Source organism: Aethalodelphis obliquidens, unplaced genomic scaffold (assembly GCF_003676395.1).
Source record: "Aethalodelphis obliquidens isolate GAN/ISIS:26980383/991018 unplaced genomic scaffold, ASM367639v1 scaffold31, whole genome shotgun sequence".
NCBI classification, from domain to species: Eukaryota; Metazoa; Chordata; class Mammalia; order Artiodactyla; family Delphinidae; genus Aethalodelphis; species Aethalodelphis obliquidens.
The window spans coordinates 7,989,196-8,009,897 of NW_020837975.1; the positions used below are offsets into that span (position 1 = coordinate 7,989,196).

The window sequence follows — 20,702 nt, forward strand, 5'->3', positions numbered from 1 at the left end:
ATTAGAATTACCTGAGGGAGACGCAAGAGGGAGGGGATATGGGGATATACGTATGCATATAGCTGATTCACTTTGTTATACAGCAGAAACTAACACAACATTGTAAAGCAATTATACTCTAATAAAGATGTTTAAAAAACAAAACAATAAAGTACAGCAAAGAACCAAGGGAAAAAAAAAAAAGAATTACCTGAGAAGCTTTAAAAAGCCACTGATGCCTGGACCCACTCCCAGAGAGTCTGGATTTAACTGGTCTGTGGTCAGGACATCAGTGTTTTTAAAAAGCATCTCAGATGATTCTAATATACACACAGGGTCCAGAAACCACCTCAATTCCATCTTTGCCTTTTTGCTCTATATTCTAAGAGATCTCCTTTGATGGAATTTCTAGATCACCATTTGGTTGTCAGCTATGCCCACTGTGTCATTTAATTTGTTCAAAGGATTTTTAAAAATATTTATTTCTATATACTCTCTTATTATCTGATTGCTCATTTTTTCTTAGCATGTCTTTACTTTATGGATGCAATTACCTTTCAAATATTTCTGAAGATTCTACTTACAATAAAATGGGACATCTCCTATGAATAAGTGTTTGGCTAAAAAGTTTTTAAGGAAAATAAAATGCTGATTTTACGTATCCCCTAGCATCTCCCAAAGGCACTGGGCAGTGGTAAAGGTTGAGAAGTTAAGAAATGGAAAGGAGAGAAAGGTAGCATACTGTGAATGTAAAGTATAAGGGGAATGTATAAGATGCAAAATGTGAGAATTTTGAGACTTTTACTAGGCTTACAAAGGGAAACAGTAAAATGCTTTGGTGGAAAGGGGAGTGGAGAGCAAAGGTTTAAGAACAAGAAAGAACTTGACAAGCTTAAATACACAGGGAAAGAGTCACAGGGAAACAAAAAAAGTAATGATTCAAGAGTAGGAAGAACAAAGGCATAGATTTGTTCATCAATTAAACATTTATAGATTGCTTATTTTTTTGAATTTTATTTTACTTTTTTATACAGCAGGTTCTTATTAGTTATCCGTTTTATACATATTAGTGTATACATGTCAATCCCAATCTCCCAATTCATCCCACCGCCACCGCCCCCCCTGCCACTTAAGTTACAGCTAAATTAATATGGCTAAATAAAAGTATTCTAAAGCTCTTCCTCAAGAGGAACGTTTAAATAAAAATTATCAAATTCATACTATAAAAATATTATGCTGTCTTTGAAAAGGATGAGGTATATCTAAAGAGAATCACTGAGCTAAGAGTCTAAACACCAAAAACATCAAAACAACTAAACTGAGAAAGGATTTTGTAGATGCCCATCCACTAAAAAAGAATACCATTGTAATAAATGAAATGTATTGTTACAATGCATAGTGCCCAGTGATGATTTGGTTCTCCCGGCTGTAAACAAAACCAACATCACTTGAGGATGTTCCAAAGGGATAATACATGTGGTACAGACAATGTGGTATATCATAATTGCTTGCAGGAACCAACCACGTTTCCCAGTTATTTATAGATTTTGGTGTGTAGAATCATTTTTTAGAGCACTGGCTTACAATTATGCAAATATTACGTATTACATGCCAAAATGTCTTTTTCATCACTGTTCTTCCTTAGAGTTAAGACAACTAAACTTTGGAAATATTAATACGGAACAGACAAGATCTTATCTATTCCAGATAAGCAAGCTTATAATAATGACATGAAAGTTGGAACAACATCCAACATGGACTATTAAGCGAATGGCAAGCTGCAGAACAATTTGTAGTATGATCCTATTTTTAGGAAGAAAATGGTGTATATTTACTTACATATACAAGAAAAATATATTTAACCACAGTTAAAACAATGTACCTCTGGAGAATGAGATTTAGGAGTTTCAGAAGGGATTTTCACTTATAAAATTTTTTATCATTTAAATAGTTTAACACTAAGTATATATTACTTCCATGATTTTTTTTAAAAACTTAGGACAAAAAGACGAAAACACTTCACAGCTGCACTCATCAGGACTTATTCTTTCTGTTCAATTTAACTCAAACATTTTGGAGTGCCTCCTATGCAGAGGAAGCAAAATCTGGTTGAGCAGAGTTCATGCTTGTGAGACATCCAGAAGGCAGTCAGAGACAAGGCCTGCGCTCAGGAGAGAACTCTGGGGGACAGTACACGTTGGGGCGTGACCAGATTCTACACGGAATTAAGATAAAAGTACACTTCCAGGGCTTCCCTGGTGGCGCAGTGGTTGAGAGTCCGCCTGCCGATGCAGGGGACACGGGTTCGTGCCCCGGTCTGGGAAGGTCCCACATGCCACGGAGCAGCTGGGCCCGTGGGCCATGGCCGCTGAGCCTGCGTGTCCGGAGACTGCGCGTCCGGAGCCTGTGCTCCTGCGGAGGAGAGGCCACAACAGTGAGAGGCCCGCGTACCGCAAAAAAACAAAAAAAAAACAACAAAGAAACAAACAACAAAAAAAGTACACTTCCAGTTACTGCTAAGAACGTACAACCGTGGTTCTCAAACTTTTAATGTCCCAGCCCCACTTCTGATTACTAGGTCTTGTGGCAGTACAGATGAAATAATTTCCATCTCCCTGGAACTTACATTCTGGGAAGGGTAAACACAGTAGGAGTGAGCCTCCATTCATGTTTTAATAGAAAAATTAAATTTCTACCTGTGCTACAGTGGTAGATTATTAACTTGAGTTGATTCATTAGGGTCAAACAGTTTGATTCCAAGTCTGCTGGTGATTTCTAAGAACAGGCCAGCAAGGTAACATATGGCAAAGGTCTGTAAACATGGTATAGGCAGAGAATGTGTCCTATTCTTTTTTTTTTTTAAAGAAGATGTTGCAGGTAGGAGTTTACTAATTAATTTATTTATTTTTGCCGTGTTGGGTCTTCATTTCTGTGCGAGGGCTTTCTCTAGTTGTGGCAAGCATGGGCCACTCTTCATCGCGGTGCGCGGGCCTCTCACTGTCGTGGCCTCTCGTTGCGGAGCACAGGCTCCAGACGCGCAGGCTCAGTAGTTGTGGCTCACGGGCCCAGTTGCTCCGCGGCATGCGGGATCCTCCCAGACCAGGGCTCGAACTCATGTCCCCTGCATCGGCAGGCAGATTCTCAACCACTGCACCACCAGGGAAGCCCATGTCCTATTCATATTTTTTTTTTTTTTTTTTTGCGGTACGTGGGCCTCTCACTGTTGTGCCCTCTCCCGTTGCGGAGCACAGGCTCCGGACGCGCAGGCTCAGTGGCCATGGCTCACGGGCCTAGCTGCTCCGCGGCACGTGGGATCTACCTGGACTGGGGCACGAACCCGCGTCCCCTGCATCGGCAGGCAGACTCTCAACCACTGCGCCACCAGGGAAGCCCCGCTATTCATTTTTGAACCCCCAACACCTAGTGTAAATGGATGGCATATAAGAGGCAGTTGATAAACGCAAATGAATTGATTTTCAAAAGCAACTGATATAAAGACAGTAAAATAGCAGACACTACAAGGAATTAGCACTGAAATATCATTACCAGTTGACTGTATTTCTTCTCTAATCTACTCTGAAAAATCTAATCTGGAGAATTACACCGTACCTAAGTGCTCAACTATGAAAGTAAAAATAATATTCTGTTCTAATCAGGGGTGGTAATCAAGAAAACCCTAGCATAATTAATACATCCCTGAAGTGCACTGTAAGTGTATGTCTATGCATACATACACATAACAGGTTTATCTTATTAATTTTATCAGTTTGACTTAAACATGGGCAGTCAAAAACAGAGCACCACACCTAGCTGTCAATCTCTGAGTATACACTAAATAGCAACTGGAGGAAGAGATGGCTCAGAGAGCTGGACTGCAGAAGGAAGAAACCTAAGATAAAATTTTTGTATAGTACTGCATTCCTCTTATAGTTTCATTAAAGCACTATAACATAAATTAAGCAGGTTTAAAACATGGCTTCACTCTGTTTCCCAAGGTCCATTATATGTCCAAGAGTAAAACTGCACAAGAATAAACTGCATTTTGTGTCTGTGATCAAATCCTTAAATACAGAAGGAAAAAACCCTTGGCCACCTTAAATCCCTCCACAAAAGTATGGAAGGAGGACAGGGACTGAGGAGAGAGAAGGGAAAGAGTGCTGCTCTCAAGTTTGACGACCAGAGCCTCTGCCTGGGCACTGGGTTTTGAGAATAAGGGGATGTTCCGTAACAGGAGAGACTCCTGTTTGGGGAGAAGTCTGGGGGGAAACTGAATCTATAAGGCTGTAACACATCCTAGGCAGGAAGAAATAAGGAAAATTTATTTTTGATGTGACCCTGCCATCTCCCAAACCCCTCCATTCTGAGTTGGTACCTCCTCTGCAGATCTAGTTATTGAACAGTGAAGTTTGTTAATGACTTATTCCTTCTCCTCAGGGTCAGGGTTAGGGTTAGGACCTTCCAAAGTGACAAATTAATCTCATAAATTAATCCTGTCAACTAGATAAAGATTTGTCTACCTGCCTAAGTAAACACCCTTTTTGGAATGACTCATATATTCCATATTTCCAGAACAAATTTCTAATTAAAGGGTATATATGAGAGAGGATTGAACCATGCCTAAATTTAAACTCAAATCCACTGGTAACTAGCTCTGGAATCTTTGGCCCTCACTCAGTTTCTCCATCTGTAAATTTCAGGGGGGTTAAGGTTTATTCCAACTCTAATATTTAGAATTACTTTTTAATGAATAAGTACATATTTTACCTTATAGGACAATGAAGTTTGATATGTGGAAGGGAAAACAATTCCCAAGGAATGGAAAAAGTTATTCTGGTATCACAGAGTTCACTTTCTACTGCAACCCTGTGGCAAAACATTATTCTGAGGTTTATTCCCTTAGATATTTTCTACAGCTGCCACAACAACTGTCACCAACATAATGGCTTAAACAATACGCACTTATTATGTTACAGCTCTGGAGGGCAGAAGTCAGAAATGGGTCTCACTGGGCTAAAATCAAGGTGTTAGCAGGGCTGCATTCCTTCTGGAGGCTCTAGGAGAGAATTTCCTTTTTTCCAGACTCTAGAGGCTATCCACGTTCCTAGGCTCATGGCCCCCCTTCCTCCATTTTCAAAGCCAGCAATATTGTATCTCTCTCATCATTCTCCTATTAGTCACATCTCCCTCTGGCCACAGCTGGGAAAGTTTCCCTGCTTTCTTAAATTTCTTAAGAATCCATGTGATTATGTTGGGCTCATCTGGATAATCCAGGATAATTTCCCCACCTCAAAGTCTTTAACCTTGATCATATCTGCAAAGTCCCTTCTACTCTGTAAGGTAACATGTTAACAAATTTCAGGGATTAGGATGTGGGCGTCTTTGAGGGGGCCATTATTCAATACTATCTACCATAGATACCTAGTCATCCAAACAATATCATAAGAATTTCTCCCAAGCCTAGAATTCTGTTGACTTCCTCCATTTTATACTTAGGGCTCTTTCAACATTCTTTCCCCTCTCTCCCTTTATTTATCATCCAGTTGGATTACAGTGTTCTAATATGACAATACAATTAAATCTAACATTTGATCATTATTATTCTAAAAAATTCTTCAGAATTTCAGAAAGCCCAAATTGGAACATTTATTCAGTTTCTCGATTTTGTAATAAGTTAGAATTATAAGTAAACTTGATATATACAATGCAGGTTTTCCCATCTCATCAAACTTAATCACTGACAAATTATTTTTAAAATTATCCTGAGTCCCTTATGTGCTTCTGAAATTTAAACAGCTTGCTATAAATGTTGAAGAACACACAAGTACATTTTTTAAACAGATTTGGTGACAATAAACTTCCTATATTTAAAGTATACAAGTTTTAAGTTTGTATGTTTTGACATATGTATATATTATCCATAAAGCCATCACTACAATCAAGATAATGAATATATTTGTCACCCACAAAAGTTTCCTTGTGTCTCTTTAAAATTCATTCCTCTCTGGCTCACGTCAGAGCAATCTCTGATTTGCTTTCTGAAGAGTCTGTATTTTATAGAATTTCATATAAATGGAATAATGTCTTTTTTCCCTGACTTCTTTCTCCTACTGTAATAGAGAATAAAATACATTGTTGCATGTATCAATAGTCCATTCCTTTTTATTGCTGAGTAGTATTCCATTGTACAGAGACAGTGCTAAATGTTTGCCTGTTGATGCACATTTGGGTGATTTGCCTGTTAATGCACATTTGGATTGTTTTCCGTTTTTGTCTATTACAAATAAAGCTGCTATGAATATTTGGGTACAAATCTTCATGTAGTCATATGCATTCATTTCTCTTAGATAAATGCCTAGGAGTGGAATGGCTAAATCACAGAGTAGGTGTACATTTTAGGTCTTTAAGAAAGTAGCAAACTGTTTTCCAAAGTGGATGTACCATATTGTGTTCCCACCAGAAGTGTGTAAGAGTTTCAGTTGTTCCACATCCTCACTAACACTTGGTACTATAAGCCTTTTTAACTGAAGACATTCTAACATGTATGTAGTGGTATCTGTGATTTTAATCGGCATTTTCCTAATGACTAGTGGTGTTCATCATCTTTTCATGGGCTGATTTGCCACCCATGTATCTTTGGTGAGCTGTTCCAATCTTTTGTCTATTTTTGACTGAGTTTTCTTATTATTAAGTTTTGAGAGCTCCTTATATAATGTGAATACAAGCTTTTAATCAGATAATGTGATTTGCGAATATTTTCTCCCAGTCTGTGACTTGTCCTTTTATTCTCTTAAAGGTGGCTTTCAAAGAGATGTTCTTAATTGATAGTCCAATTTATCTTTTTTCCTTTATAAATCATGCTTTTGGTGTTGTACCTTAAAAATCTTTACCAAACCCAAAGGTAAACATATTTTCTTCTAAAAATTTTATTGATTTGGGCTTTACATTTAGGTCTATGATCAATTTTGAATTAACTTTTATATATGATATACGGTGTGGATTTAGTTTTTTGTATATGAATCTCAAATTGTTCCTCACCATTTGTTGAAAAGACTAAAATTTTTTCCATTTAATTGACTTGGCACCATACTCAAAAATTAATTGATATTTTCCATTCTATGGGTCTATTTGCTTATCTTTTTTTTAATTTATTTTTTTGCGGTACACGGACCTCTCACTGTTGTGGCCTCTCCCGTTGTGGAGCACAGGCTCCGGACACGCAGGCTCAGCAGCCATGGCTCACGGGCCCAGCCGCTCCACGGCACGTGGGATCTTCCCAGAACGGGGCATGAACCCATGTCCCCTGCATCGGCAGGCGGGCTCTCAACTACTGCGCCACCAGGGAAGCCCCCAACCTTTTATTTTTAATCTATTTGTATCTTACTACGTATCAGAGGTTTCTTGTAGGCAACATGCAGTTGAGTCTTGCTTTTTTACCAAATCTATTAAGCTCTGCCGTTTAACTGGATTGTTTAGATGGTTTATAGCTAATATAAGTATTGATATAGTTTGGTGTAAACCTAATGTTTTGCTATTTGTTTTCTATTTGTCATCTGTTCTTTGTTCCATTTTTCCTTTTTTTTTTTAAGATTTCTAGATTTATAGTTTTTATCAAATTTGGAAATTTTTGACCATTATTTCTTCAAAAAAATTTTCTGCACCCCCTCCTCTCCTTGAGACTACAATTATGCATATATTAGGCTACCTAAAGTTGTCTCACAGCTCACTGATGCTCTATTCATTTTTTCCTAGTCTTATTTCCTTTCTGAGTGTTATTCTGGATAGTTTGTATTGCTATGGCTTCAAGTTTACTAATCTTTTCTCTTGCACTAATTTGTTGTAAAGCCCATGTAGTTTATTTTTCATCTTGCACATTGTAGTTTTCATCTCTAGATGTTCAATTTACGTCTCAAATGTATTTTATATCTGCATTTAACATTCTCAATCTTCCCTCTACTTTCTTGAATATATGGCATATAGCCAAAACTGTTTTAATGTTTTTGTCCACTAATTCTATCACTTGTGTCATTTCTGGGTCGGTTTCTATTTTTTAATTTTCCTCCTCATGGATTGCTTCATTACAAGTCTGATGCTTTTGACTGGAGGCCAAATGTAAATTTTACCTTGGTGAGAGCTAGATATTTTTTTCCTCCAGTTTTATTGAGATATAATTGACATATAGCACTGTATAAGTTGAAGGTATACAGCATAATGGTTTGACTTACATATATCATGAAATAATTATCACAATAAGTTTAGTGAACACCCATCATCTCATATAGATACAAAATTAAAGAAATAGAAAATTCCTTGTGATGAGAACTCTCAGGATTTACTCTCTTAACAAGTTTCCTATATGAAATACAGTAGTGTTAAATATATTCATCATATTGTACATTACATCCCTAGTACTCATTTATCCTATAACTGGGAGTTTATACCTTTTGACTGCCTGCATCCAATTCCCCTCCTCCTGCCCCTGCCTCTGGTAACCACAAAGCTGGTCTCTTTTTCTACGAGTTTGTTTTTGAAGTACAATTGACCTAAAACACTATGTTAGTTCCTGTTACACAACACAGTGATTCGGTATTTCTATATGTTTCAAAATGATCATCACAATAAGTCTAATGATCACCACAATAAGTCTAGTTACAATAGGTCACCATACAAAGATATTACAGTTATTGACTATATTCCCCACACTGTACATTTCATACCCTTGACTCATTTTTTTCTGCAACCAGAAGTCTGTACCTCTTAATTTCTCTCACCTATTTCTTTCTTCCCCCTATTCCCCTCCTCTCTGGCAACTCCCCATTTGTTCTCTGTATCTATAACACTGTCTCTGTTTTGTTATGTTTGTTCATTTGTTTTGTTTTCAGATTCCACATGTAAGTGAAATCATGTAGTATTTATCTCTCTCTGATTTATTTCCCATAGAATACCCTCTACATCCATGTTGTCCAAATGGTATAAAGATCACATCTTCTTTAACCTTTCATCTACTGATGGGTAACTAGGTTGCTTCCATATCTTGGCTATTGTAAATAATGCTGCAATGAACATATGGGTACACGTAACTTTTCTAATTAGTATTTTGTTTTCTTTGGAAAAATACACAGGAGTGGAATTGTTGGATCATATAGTAGTTCTATTTTTAATTTTCTGAAGAATCTCCATACTGTTTTCCATAGTGGCTGTACCAATCTATATTCCCACCAACAGTGCACAAGGGTTCCCTTTTCTCCACATCCTCACCAACACTTGTTATTTGACAATACAGTGCTAGATATTTTTGCATAACTATACACATTGAGCTTTGTTCTGGGATGCAGTTAAATTACTTGGAAACAGTTTGATCCTTTTGAGGCCTATTTTTAAGCTTTGTTAGAAAGGATCACAGCAGTCTATAGTTTAGGTCTACATTTGCACCACTGCTGGGGCAATACCCTCAGAGTACTCTATCCAATGTTCTGTGACTTACGAGGTTTTTTCCTATGGCCGGTGGGAACACAAACTATTTTTAACCCTGAAAAAGAATCAGGGATTATCCCCTCTACTCCTTTTGGGTGGTTCCTGGCTTCAGGTAGCTTCCATACAACATAAGTACTAATCGTTACTCATATGAAGACTTAAGGGAGACTCTCTGCAGACCTTTGGAGTTTCCTCCTTGTGCAGCTCTCTCTTCTCCAAACTACAGTCTCCTTGGCCTCCAGCTCTGTCTCCTCAACTAGGGAGACTGATGGGCTCCATCTGGGATTCCCCTCCTTATGCTGCAGCCTAGAAACTCTCTCCAGGCAGTAAGCTAGGATAATTGTAGGGTTCATCTGTTTGTTTCTGCTTTCTTGGGAATCATTGTCCTGTGCTGCCAGTTGGTCAGTATTTGAAACTTCATATAGTATTTCTGGGGTTTTTGTTTGTTTGTTTGTTAGTTATGTGATTACAGCCAAGAGAGTAAATCCAATCTCTGTTATTCCACCTTGGCCAGAAGCACAAGCCCACAAGTATATTTTTAAGCCAGAAAAAGGGAGACACAGTAAAAAGACACAAGTACTATGAATGGAATTTCAAGCGGCAAGAAAATATCTTATAAAATAAACATTATTTAGAACTAATTTTGACAGTCTGAAATTTGAAGGATATAGTTTTTCCACAACAATACAAAAGTCAAAGCCTGTAACTGACAGTAAACATCTCTCTCCTAAAATGGCAGGTACTTGATCTTAAGACAGCAATCAAAACTATGATTTTGTGCATATTTCTGGAAATTTGGATAATTGTGGTATCTCATTTTTTCTTTAATCTATGTAAGAAAATGATAAGTTTAAGCCTTATAAGAATAAAAACATTATGATTTTACATTTCTAAATGCCATTAATAAATATACCACAATTTTAAAAAATCTGAGTTAAAAACTGTTTTCCCCTTCCTTTGATTAATTCAACTAAAAAAATACATTGTTAATCATCTTAATACTTCAAAGTCACAATGCTACAAAAAAGTTGGCTTGTGGTTGACGCTGGTATTAACAGTCTTTAGCAGGTCTATAAAACTTGCTTTTGTTTTGGAACAAACCTCAAATGGACACCTATTATATGCAAAAAAAAAAATAATAAACTGAGATTTTAATACTGGTTCAACTGGAAAGAAAGCCCCCAAACTTTAGAACATGCAAACTCTGTAGCGGTACTTACAAACAACATAGGAAGAGCAGGCTGCCACCAAGTTACAGGGCTTGTTTCTCTGTGTGTCTATTTAAACTTTTAACTAGCCTAGCACTACCTGCAGATCTCTGCCCTCAGCATATGATTTCATAAGAAAACAACATATACAGATGCAAAGAAATTGACAGAACACAACAAGGGCAGAGAAGGCCATAAAGAGCTCTACTTGGATGACTCCCCCCCCCCCCCAATTCGCCTTCCATCAAAGTGACTTCTGTGGCTCAGACTGCATTATCTGGCTCCTTGCCCCCATGCTACTCAATCACAATTCTTTCCATTTCTCAATGGCAATTACACAGACTAGCCAGATTCCAAAAATTTCACCTAAATGTTCTGAGGAGTCTTAGTTAGCGTGTGAGGGAGGGCTTTTAATGGAGAGTGAGAAGGCGAAAAAGAAACTGAAGGAAACTGGCGACAGAAAGGAGCATTCGTGGAGCTGAGTGTTAAATCTGAGACTGGCTCATTCTAACCATAACGTTATGCCCCAGCTCTTCACTTTCATACATTCTTCCTGGAAAGTTAGGTAACTCTGGTTTTTAGCTACAGAGCTAAGAGTTGTCTCTTGAGTTAAAAAAAAAGTATTCTATTGGCCAAAACTTAAACTTTTAAAATTATAAATATAATATAGTTATATATTATAGAAAGTTTGAGAAATAAAGAAAGGAGAAAAGAATTCACCATAATCCCAACATTACAATTCAGGAGGCCTTTTTTAAAAACAGACTTTATTTTTAAGAGCAGTTATAGGTTCACAGCAAACAGAATAAAATAGCCAAAACAACCTTGAAAAGAACAAAGTTGGGAGGACTCACGTCATGGTTCTAAAACTTACCACAAAGTGACAGTAATCAAGGCAGTGTGGTACTAGGATGAGGACAGACACATAGATCAATGGAATAGAATTGAGACCTCATAAATAAACTCTTACACTTATGGACAATTGATATTTGAAAAAGGTGCCAAGACAATTCAATGGGAGAAAGAACAGACTTTTCAACAAATGGTGCTGGATCTCCATATGCAAAGGATTACAAAGTTGGACACCCTACCTCACACAATATACAAAAAGGAACTCAAAATGGACCAAAGACCTCAGTGTAAGAGCGAAAACTATCAAACTCTTAGAAGAAAACACAGGGGTAAATCTTCACTGACCTTGGATTAGGCAATGTCTTCTTATGTGAAACTGAAAGCAATAAAAAAAATTTGATAAATTAGACTTCATGAAAATTAAAAACTTTTGTGCTACAAAGGACACCATCAAGAAAGTGAAAATACAACACAATAGGATGGGAGAAAAATTTTGCAAATCATGTATCTGATAATGAGACTGTATCTAGAATATACTAAGAACTCTTAACTCAATAACAGAAAATAACTCAGTTAAAAAAGGGGCAAAGGATTCAAACAGACATTTCTCCAAATAAGATTTACAAATGGCCAATAAGCACATGAAAAGATGCTCAACATCATTAGTCATCAGGGAAATACAAATCAAAACCACAATGCAGTACTACTCCATATCCACTAGGATGCCTATTAGCAAAGAGATAATAACAAGTATTGACAAAGATGTGGAGAAGGTGAAACCCTCATGCATTGCTAGTGGAAAGGTAAAATGATGCAGCTGCTTTGGAAAACAGTCTGGCAGTTCCTCTAAAAGTTAAAGTTATCATTTGATCAACAATTCCAAGAAAAATGGAAACATGTCCACACAAAAACTTGTACATGAATGTTTGTAACAGCATTATTCATAATAGCTAAGGAGTAGAAACAACCCAAATGTTCATTAGTTAATGATGGATAAACAAAATGTGGTATATCCATACAGTGGAATATTATTCAGCAATGAAAAGCAATGAAGTACTGATAACATGCTACAACATGGATGAACCAAGAAATATTGAATGAAAGCTAAATGAAAGCCAGACACAAAATGCCATATTTTGTACAATTCCATTTATATGAAATGTCCAGAATAGGCAAATCTATAGAGACAGAAAATAGACTGGTAATCTTCTAGGGTAACGGGGAAATAGGGAGTGACTGATAATGGGTATGAGATTTCTTTGGGGGTGATAAAGTGTTCTGAAGTACAATAATGGTAATAGTTGTATAACTCTGTGAATATACTGGAAACCACTGACTTGTACACTTTAAAAGGGGTGATATTATGCTATGTGAATTTTATTTCAATAAATCTATTCTATTATCCATATTTATTTATGGATAGATAGATTTATTTCAATAAATATATTCTAGTATCCATATCTATTATTCTATTGAATGGATGGACCATAATTAATGATATACATTGCTTCCAACTTATCTATTCTACATAACACTGCTGTGAACAGTTTTGTGCCTAGGCTTTTACCATATCATATAATTAAGGATATGAATTCTGTTAGTAGGAATCTTGACTTGACAACATAGCAGCTGTATGATCTCGGGCAAGTCAGTTAATTTCTTTGTGCCTCAATTTCCCCATATATGACATGAGGTTAACAGTATTCACACCTCTTGGAATTCTGAGAATTAAATTAAGTAACGCATGTAAAGGGCTCTGCATGGTGCCTGTCACATAGTAAACTATCAACATTAGTGGTAGAGGTAGCTAATAATTGTTATTCTAGTTTGTGCTATTTTCTGAAGATGACTTCCAGAAGTGATATCACCACCTCAAAAACCATGGACATTTATATGCCTGAATACATTCTGCCAAACTACATTTCAAAAGGGGTGCACTAGTTTTTGGCACTAGTAGTGAATATATGAGAGAACCAGAGTAATCATGCCATCATCAACATTATGTTATAATAAATTTGTTTTGTTAATTTAACAGGCATCTCACTTTAACTGTTCATTTTTGCTGCTTTTAGTCCTTAGCAGCTTGAAACCCAAGTTTTCTAATTATCATATGAATCCTGCATACCTGGAGCATCTACTGAATGTGAAATCTGTACAAGACCCTATACTGGGGGCTACAATGGAAACTGAAAATGAGTAAGGCCAAGGATTTTGTGTGAGGTAAGGGAAAGAAACATTTTTATTCAAAGTAACTATGATTAAGTATAACCGAGCTATGACGTATTTATGAGGGTAGGGAAAAGACAGCAGTTTATAAAGGTTTATAAAGTAGAGAAAAGACGGCAGTGTTTGAGCTCGTTCTTGAAGGGTGTGGCAAGAGTAAAATCAAGGCTGGTAAAAGAACACAGCACATTCCAAGACTATGCAGCTTGAGTACAAAGTGGCTAGGGGAGGGAATGGTGACAGAACAAGGTACAGGGTGCTCTGGGAACACAAAGAGGACCCTCTAAAACAGAGCCAATGACCATGGGAGCTGAGGAGGACAGTTTCTCCCAGGGCAAACAGCATGCAGAAAAACACAAAGACACAAATCATCGTGACCCATGCAGGGAACTGCACGTAATCCAATTTAGCTGAAGTGAAGTGTACATGTGGGAAGGAGGCCGATGATGCTAAATAAATAGGCAGAGGCCTGACTGTGAAGGACCCTGTGTGCCAGAATAAGGCATTTGAACTTTATTCCAAAGGAAGTAGAGAACTGAAGCATTTTAAAGAAAAGAAGTGACAATCAAACTGACTTCAAAAAAATTTTTCTCTGGCAATCCTCCAAGAGCTTCCCATCTCACACAGAATAAAATCCAGTCCTTCTTATGCTTAAAACCCTACATGCCGGTCAGTGGCTATCTCTGAAATTATTTCCTATTGCTACTCCTCTCACTCACTCTGCTTTTGTGACACTGGCCTTCTTGCCGCACCCTTCAATATACCCCTACTCAGGGCTTCTGCACTTGCTGTCCCCTCTGCCTGGAACTCTTGCCCCAAACAGCTGCACAGTTTGCTCCCTCACTTCCGTCAGGTCTCTGTTCAAACACTTTCTTATCAGAAAGGCCCTCCCTATTACCCAATATAAAAGAGCAAGAAACAATGGCAATCAATCCTACCATTTTTTCCCCTCCACTTACCACCTGGCACATGTATTTATCTGTAAGTTTCCCATCTCTCTTTACTAGAATATAAGTTCCAGGATGGACCCTCTCAATTACCCTGATACAGGAACTGTTATTAGCATTTCCAGATGGTGAAATTCAGGTGCATAATATTGCTACTGCACAGTGGAACAAGACAGAATGACTCCTGAGACTGCACTCGAACCATTTCACACACTGACTCAAGTGAAGTTGCAGGTTCCTGGCTTTGATTCTAGATTATTTCCAGTGACTAGGCTCCATCCAGACAAGCACCAAGATAGTGTACTCTAAATTCACGCTATGTTCTTCTAAAAAGATATGCATTCTTATCATTTGTTATTAAGCCAAGTTTCAATCGCCAGGAAACTTTTTTTTTTTTTTTTTTTTTTTTTGCGGTGCGCGGGCCTCTCACTGTTGTGGCCTCTCCCGCTGCGGAGCACAGGCTCTGGACGCGCAGGCTCAGCGGCCATGGCTCACGGGCCCAGCCACTCCAGAGCATGTGGGACCTTCCCGGACCAGGGCACGAACCCGTGTCCCCTACATCGGCAGGCGGACTCTCAACCACTGCGTCACCAGGGAAGCCCGCCAGGAAACATTTTTAAAATGAGCAGTTAAAATGCACGAGGTATCTGGACTTTTATCTATTCAACTATAAGCTGTACTTTTTCTTGCTTTAGGCCCACAGATATTAAAACAAGATGAAAAGATTTTATGAAACCAGAAGGAACATAGCACATGACACCAAAACTACTTTTCCAAGAGCTTTTTTCAAGTATAATAGTCAACTTCAGGAATAAAACTAACTCCATCTTTAAAATATTCACACCAAAATTTTCTGAGGTATTACACAAAAGAAAGAACATGGTGGCTACCTCGAAAACATCCAGTAAATACAGTATCATATGTAGAGAAAAAGAATGAAGGTGAGATCCCAGTAACATTGCTCCTGATTCTTTTCCTACTCCTCAGATTACCTACTTCTTCTTTCCTTGATTATTCTTTCATCCCATCTCCTATTATTGCAAGTATCTCTTTTCAAAATGCAGTTTTCAATCAACAGCTTTTCCCCTGTCAACCACTTCATACCAGAACTCATCCACTCTTAATTTCAAATATGGCCTCTATTAAGATAACCTCCAGATCTAGTTATAATTTCTCCCTCTTCCCTTCTCCTGTTTTTAATCTCTCCCAAATTGCCTGGGTATAGATACTCAATACTTCAGGACCCTTTTATATCCCTATTTTTTAAAGAAAATCCACTTTTTCAAAATTGGCTCCTTCTCCATTTACTTTATCATCTGTATTGTCTGGCTGTTCTCCTACAACTTTAATTTTTCTCCATTTAATCAACAGGACCTGCCAACTGTTCATTGTGTTTCCTACTATCTTACTTTCCAATTCCATAGCTATCACCACATTCTGGGTTTCTTCCTTTCCTTCCTGAGTCACCACAGCCCTCCAGCTGACCTGCCTACCTCCAGCCTACTCCCTTCTATTCATTCTGTACATACTGCCAGTAAACCTCTCTCACACGGTACACACCCCAGTTCAAGGACTTAAAAGAGTTCCCCAGCATAATAAAACTAAACTTCTCAAATCAGCACTCAGGTCCTTCCACCCCTCCAGACTGTCACTCATGAACGTTTAGCTTAAACATACTAAGGAGACAAAACCCTAGAAAACCAACAACTTGATCTTCCACATCTGGATCAGTGCAATGCACACTACAGGTCTGTAGAGTACAGTCCACCATCTTTCACTTGACTTCAACTACTTATGTCAGGCAGTGGGAATATATGACTTAATCCATCATCTTCTGACAACTCAAATTACCATGAGGATTCATCTTCAAAAGCTGAACCCTTCTAATCCACAAAATGGAAGTATGTAGTTATCAAAAAATAACACCTCATATCCTTAAATGAGAGTGCAAAGTAGTATACTATCTTTAAGGGTGAATTTTCCAACATCTATAAAAAGTGTAAGTGCAAATATCCTTTAGCCCAGCAATAGCACTTCCGGGAAATTACCTATAGATATTCTCACAGAAGAAAACAAATTATATGTGGAAGGAATATTAAACACTGTTGTAATGGTTAAAAAAAAAAGGGGGGGAACAACTGAAATTTCCTTAATTGACTATTATTATATATCTCCACAATGGAATACTATGCAGCAATTAAAAATAAAGAAGCAGGACTTCCCTGGTGGCACAGTGGTTAAGAATACACCTACCAATGCAGGGGACACGGGTTTCAGCCCTGGTCCGGGAAGATCCCACGTGCCGCGGAGCAACTAAGCCCATGTGCCACAACTACTGAGCCTGCGCTCTGGAGCCTGTGAGCCACAACTACTGAAGCCTGCGCACCTAGAGCTCATGCTCCGTAACACGAGAAGCCACTGCAATGAGAAGCCCACGCACCGCAACAAAGAGTAACCCCCACTCACCGCAACTAGAGAAAGCACGCACGCAGCAACAAAGACCCAATGCAGCCAAAAATAATAAATAAAAATTTTAAAAATAAAAAAATAAAGAAGCAGTTATATATGAATTGATAGGGAAAGATGTTTAAGAATGGCATGAAGAGGGGAAAAAGCAAGTTATACGACAGTGTAAATTACTATTCTATTTGTATGAAAAAATGCATATACATTTGTAAATGCAAGAAAATATCTAGAAAAAATATACCAACCATTAATAGTAGCAAATTCTGGAGAATGGGATTCAGGGGAAGAAACAAGGGATTTTTACTTTTTGTACTGTGTGTGTGTGCATGTACATACACACATATGTATCTTTTAAAACAATCGATTTATTCAATTTTCATTTTTAAAAAAGAGCAGAGCACAGCAAAGACTCTTAACTTTGGATGAATATAATTGATCTTGATTATCCACAGTGCAGGAAATATGAGCTACTCAAAGTGCTTAATGAGAAACTCATCCATTCATTCAGCAACTATTTATGGAACACTTACTATATGCCAGGCATTGTGCCTGATGATACTGCCATAACCGTGAACAAGACAGACCTAGTCTTTGCTCCATTTTTCCTGTTTCTCCTGTAAGAACCACTCTGACTTCCAGGTCTGTGTTCTCATTATGCCTATTATGCCTACGGTTTCCCATAAAATAGAAACAAATTAATAGAATAATTACATCAAATAAAAACAAAGGCTTTAAATGTTATTAACTCCTATTTCCTTCATAATTAATTTAAAAAGTTAACAAAAACACAATTTGTGAAAGAACAATTGAACAAGCACCATTTCAAATAAACAAAATTTAGAAAGTAATTTAGATGTTAAATAAAATTTAAGGGAAATTAGCTAAGAAAATTCAAAAGAAAAAACATTATAGGAAATTTTTATTTTCTTCATTGATTTATATTTATTTACTAAATTCTTTTACAATAACCATGTACTATACAATAAGAAGGAAGTAAAAGTTGTTCTTGAAAAGAACCCTCTGTTGCAACAACCGATCAGCTACTGCCTGAAGTCCAAGCCCCTAACCCATTATACCAGGCCGTTTATGGTCTGGCCTTGTCGAGACTCCTTGTTTTGTCAGCCCAGAGCCCATTCCACCCTCTGCTGCAAACAGCATTCTGGGACTTTCCACTGGGGAATCACTGCTCCTCACCTCCTGGGGTGGGCCCAATCCCCAGTCTTTGCCAGTCAGAGCTTCTTATCCCCTTGGCCACCCCAACAGTTCAGAGGTGAACACATGACCCTAACAGATCCAAATCCAAATCAATCCTGAAAAGAGGCTAATTTTAATGAGGCTATTCAAATGATTATTAAGTGCTGACATATAATACAGCTAAATTTCCTAAAAGAACTTTGTAATAAATAGAATTCTCATTTAATGTGGTCCCTGAATATTTTGTGTGACTATAACTTCAAATCACAAAACTGGCAGTGAAAACAGTCATAACTGATCGCTTTTGTTGAAACAGAACAGCAACAAAAATACAATATTAGAAAATTCCCATTTCTAAAAGGCTATTAAAACTTGATGCTGTCTCAAAGAATGTTGAAACCGTATAAATCACATCCTGTTAAAATAGCTAAGTACAGAAACAGTAAGAAAATACAGGTTACGCAGCATATATGTTAATCACTTATCCTCTGACAGAAATCTTTTAAACAACTTCAAAAATAAAGCTCCTACAGGTAGTATTTCATGAGGCACCTAAAATGCCACAATCCTAAAACAAACAAACAAAACCCCAAACCCAAGCATTTGAAATATATTTAACTTTTAAAATAATTTTTATCGGGACTTCCCTGGTGGCCCAGTGGGTAGGACTCCATGCTCGCAATGCAGGGGGGCCCAGGTTCGATCCCTGGTCGGAGAACTAGATCCCACGTGCCACGACTAAGACCCGGAGCAGCCAAAATAAATAAATAAATAAATAAATTTTTTAAATCGCCTTTATTAAAAAAAATAATAATTTTTATCAGTTAACCATTTTCCTTTCAACACTAAGAAAACTATAGAGTATATTAATAAATTACAGGGGAACAAACTTCAATGCAATATGAGAAAATAAAACTTAACCATTAGAATTTCCTAAGAGTGAAATGGACTGTCTTGTAAAACAGGGACCTCTCCTTCCCTGGAACTAAAACTAAAACCAAAGCTCTGTAATTCTCTGAAAATAAGATATCCTTGAAGAATTCAACTGCTGTGCCAGCTGTTTTATTTCTTGAGAGTATAGCTGAACACATATTATAATCCATTGCATTTTTTCTAGCATTGCACAATTTTCCTGGCACACAATGTGCATACTGTATTTATTATCATATTTAAGCATCTGACAGCATTGTTATAAGAATCCATAATATTATTCTCTAACCAAATGCACACATAAATTTTTCAGTCTTCAAACAGCCATGGATTTCAGTAGTTAAGTATCATATATATTTTTTCCACAAAGTCTAAATACAATACATTTCCTGAACTTTTAGCTTTCAGTTTCCTGTTCGTCAATGGTTACAATTCTAGAGGCAATACATAAACACACCCTAGCCATGGTATTTCCACTCCTGACAACAGTGGATGTGAACTTAATATGACCAAATATAACTACAGTGCATATAAATGGTATATCACAGCTAACACAGCAATAGCAGGAATTAAGCTATAAAATGGAAATATAAATTATATTCCTTATTAAGAATTCACATAATCTCCTTTTATAACTTAGAACTCAGAAAAAGTTTCTCTCCCATGAAAAACTGATAAGCTTTCTTTATCAGACAATAACTGTGAAACCCATCCTGTTTCCTTTTTTCTCCTGCTTGCCAGGAAGCTCAGAGCTAAATTTAATGTTCAAATACAGAAAATATTTTGCCTCAGATTATTACTGTAAAGATTTCTTTCCACTCCCTCATCCTGCTCATTATTTCTCAAGTGATTTATGCTTAATTTCTGACTTTGTTTTTAATGTTTCTTGCCTTTTTAGTTTTAATTACAATCTATCAAATCTTTTCAATGAATAGAGAGTATAAAGAAACAATTTAAAAGATATCTTTACATCACTGAATAATCTGTTAATCCAATTTATATAAAATGGGGCTTCCCTGGTGGCGCAGTGGTTGAGAGTCCGCCTACCAATGCAGGGGACATGGGTTCGTGCCCCGGTCCGCGAGGATCCCACATGCGGTGGAGCGGCTGGGCCCGTGAGCCATGGCCGCTGAGCCTGCGCGTCCGGAGCCTGTGCTCCGCAACGGGAGAGGCCGCAACAGTGAGAGGCCCACATACCGCAGGAAAAAAAAAAAAAAAAACACAATTTATATAAAATGTAGGTCCTAAAATGTATATTTATTTTCCCCTTTCAAAGTTAATTGTTTCACATAATTCATGATTCACTTTTAGAAGTCACTGGCAAGTCTTCCAAATAAAAGACTCATAAAATGACACAAGGATCAAAACAAATTACTAAATGAGGGACACTAGATTAGGAGGATTAGTAATTTTTAAATGTTTTTAATTTACT

At 37.4% G+C, this 20,702-nt stretch overlaps 1 protein-coding gene across 12 annotated transcripts in view; it reads right to left on the bottom strand.

Moving 5' to 3' along the window:
- FKBP5 (FKBP prolyl isomerase 5) overlaps nt 1–20,702 on the bottom strand; it is a 98,822-nt gene that overhangs the window by 64,330 nt on the left and 13,790 nt on the right. For 2 of the 12 annotated variants that reach the window (XM_027126749.1, XM_027126752.1), the window contains exon 4: nt 11,856–11,886. The exons of 6 other annotated variants lie outside the window; for them this stretch is intronic. The gene's annotated coding sequence lies outside the window, so the exon portion shown is untranslated. Of the gene's footprint in view, nt 1–11,855; nt 11,887–17,676; nt 17,814–18,340; nt 18,966–20,702 lie in introns of those variants that run through there. 4 more of the 12 variants (XM_027126751.1, XM_027126750.1, XM_027126753.1 and 1 more) reach the window with 3 other exon arrangements.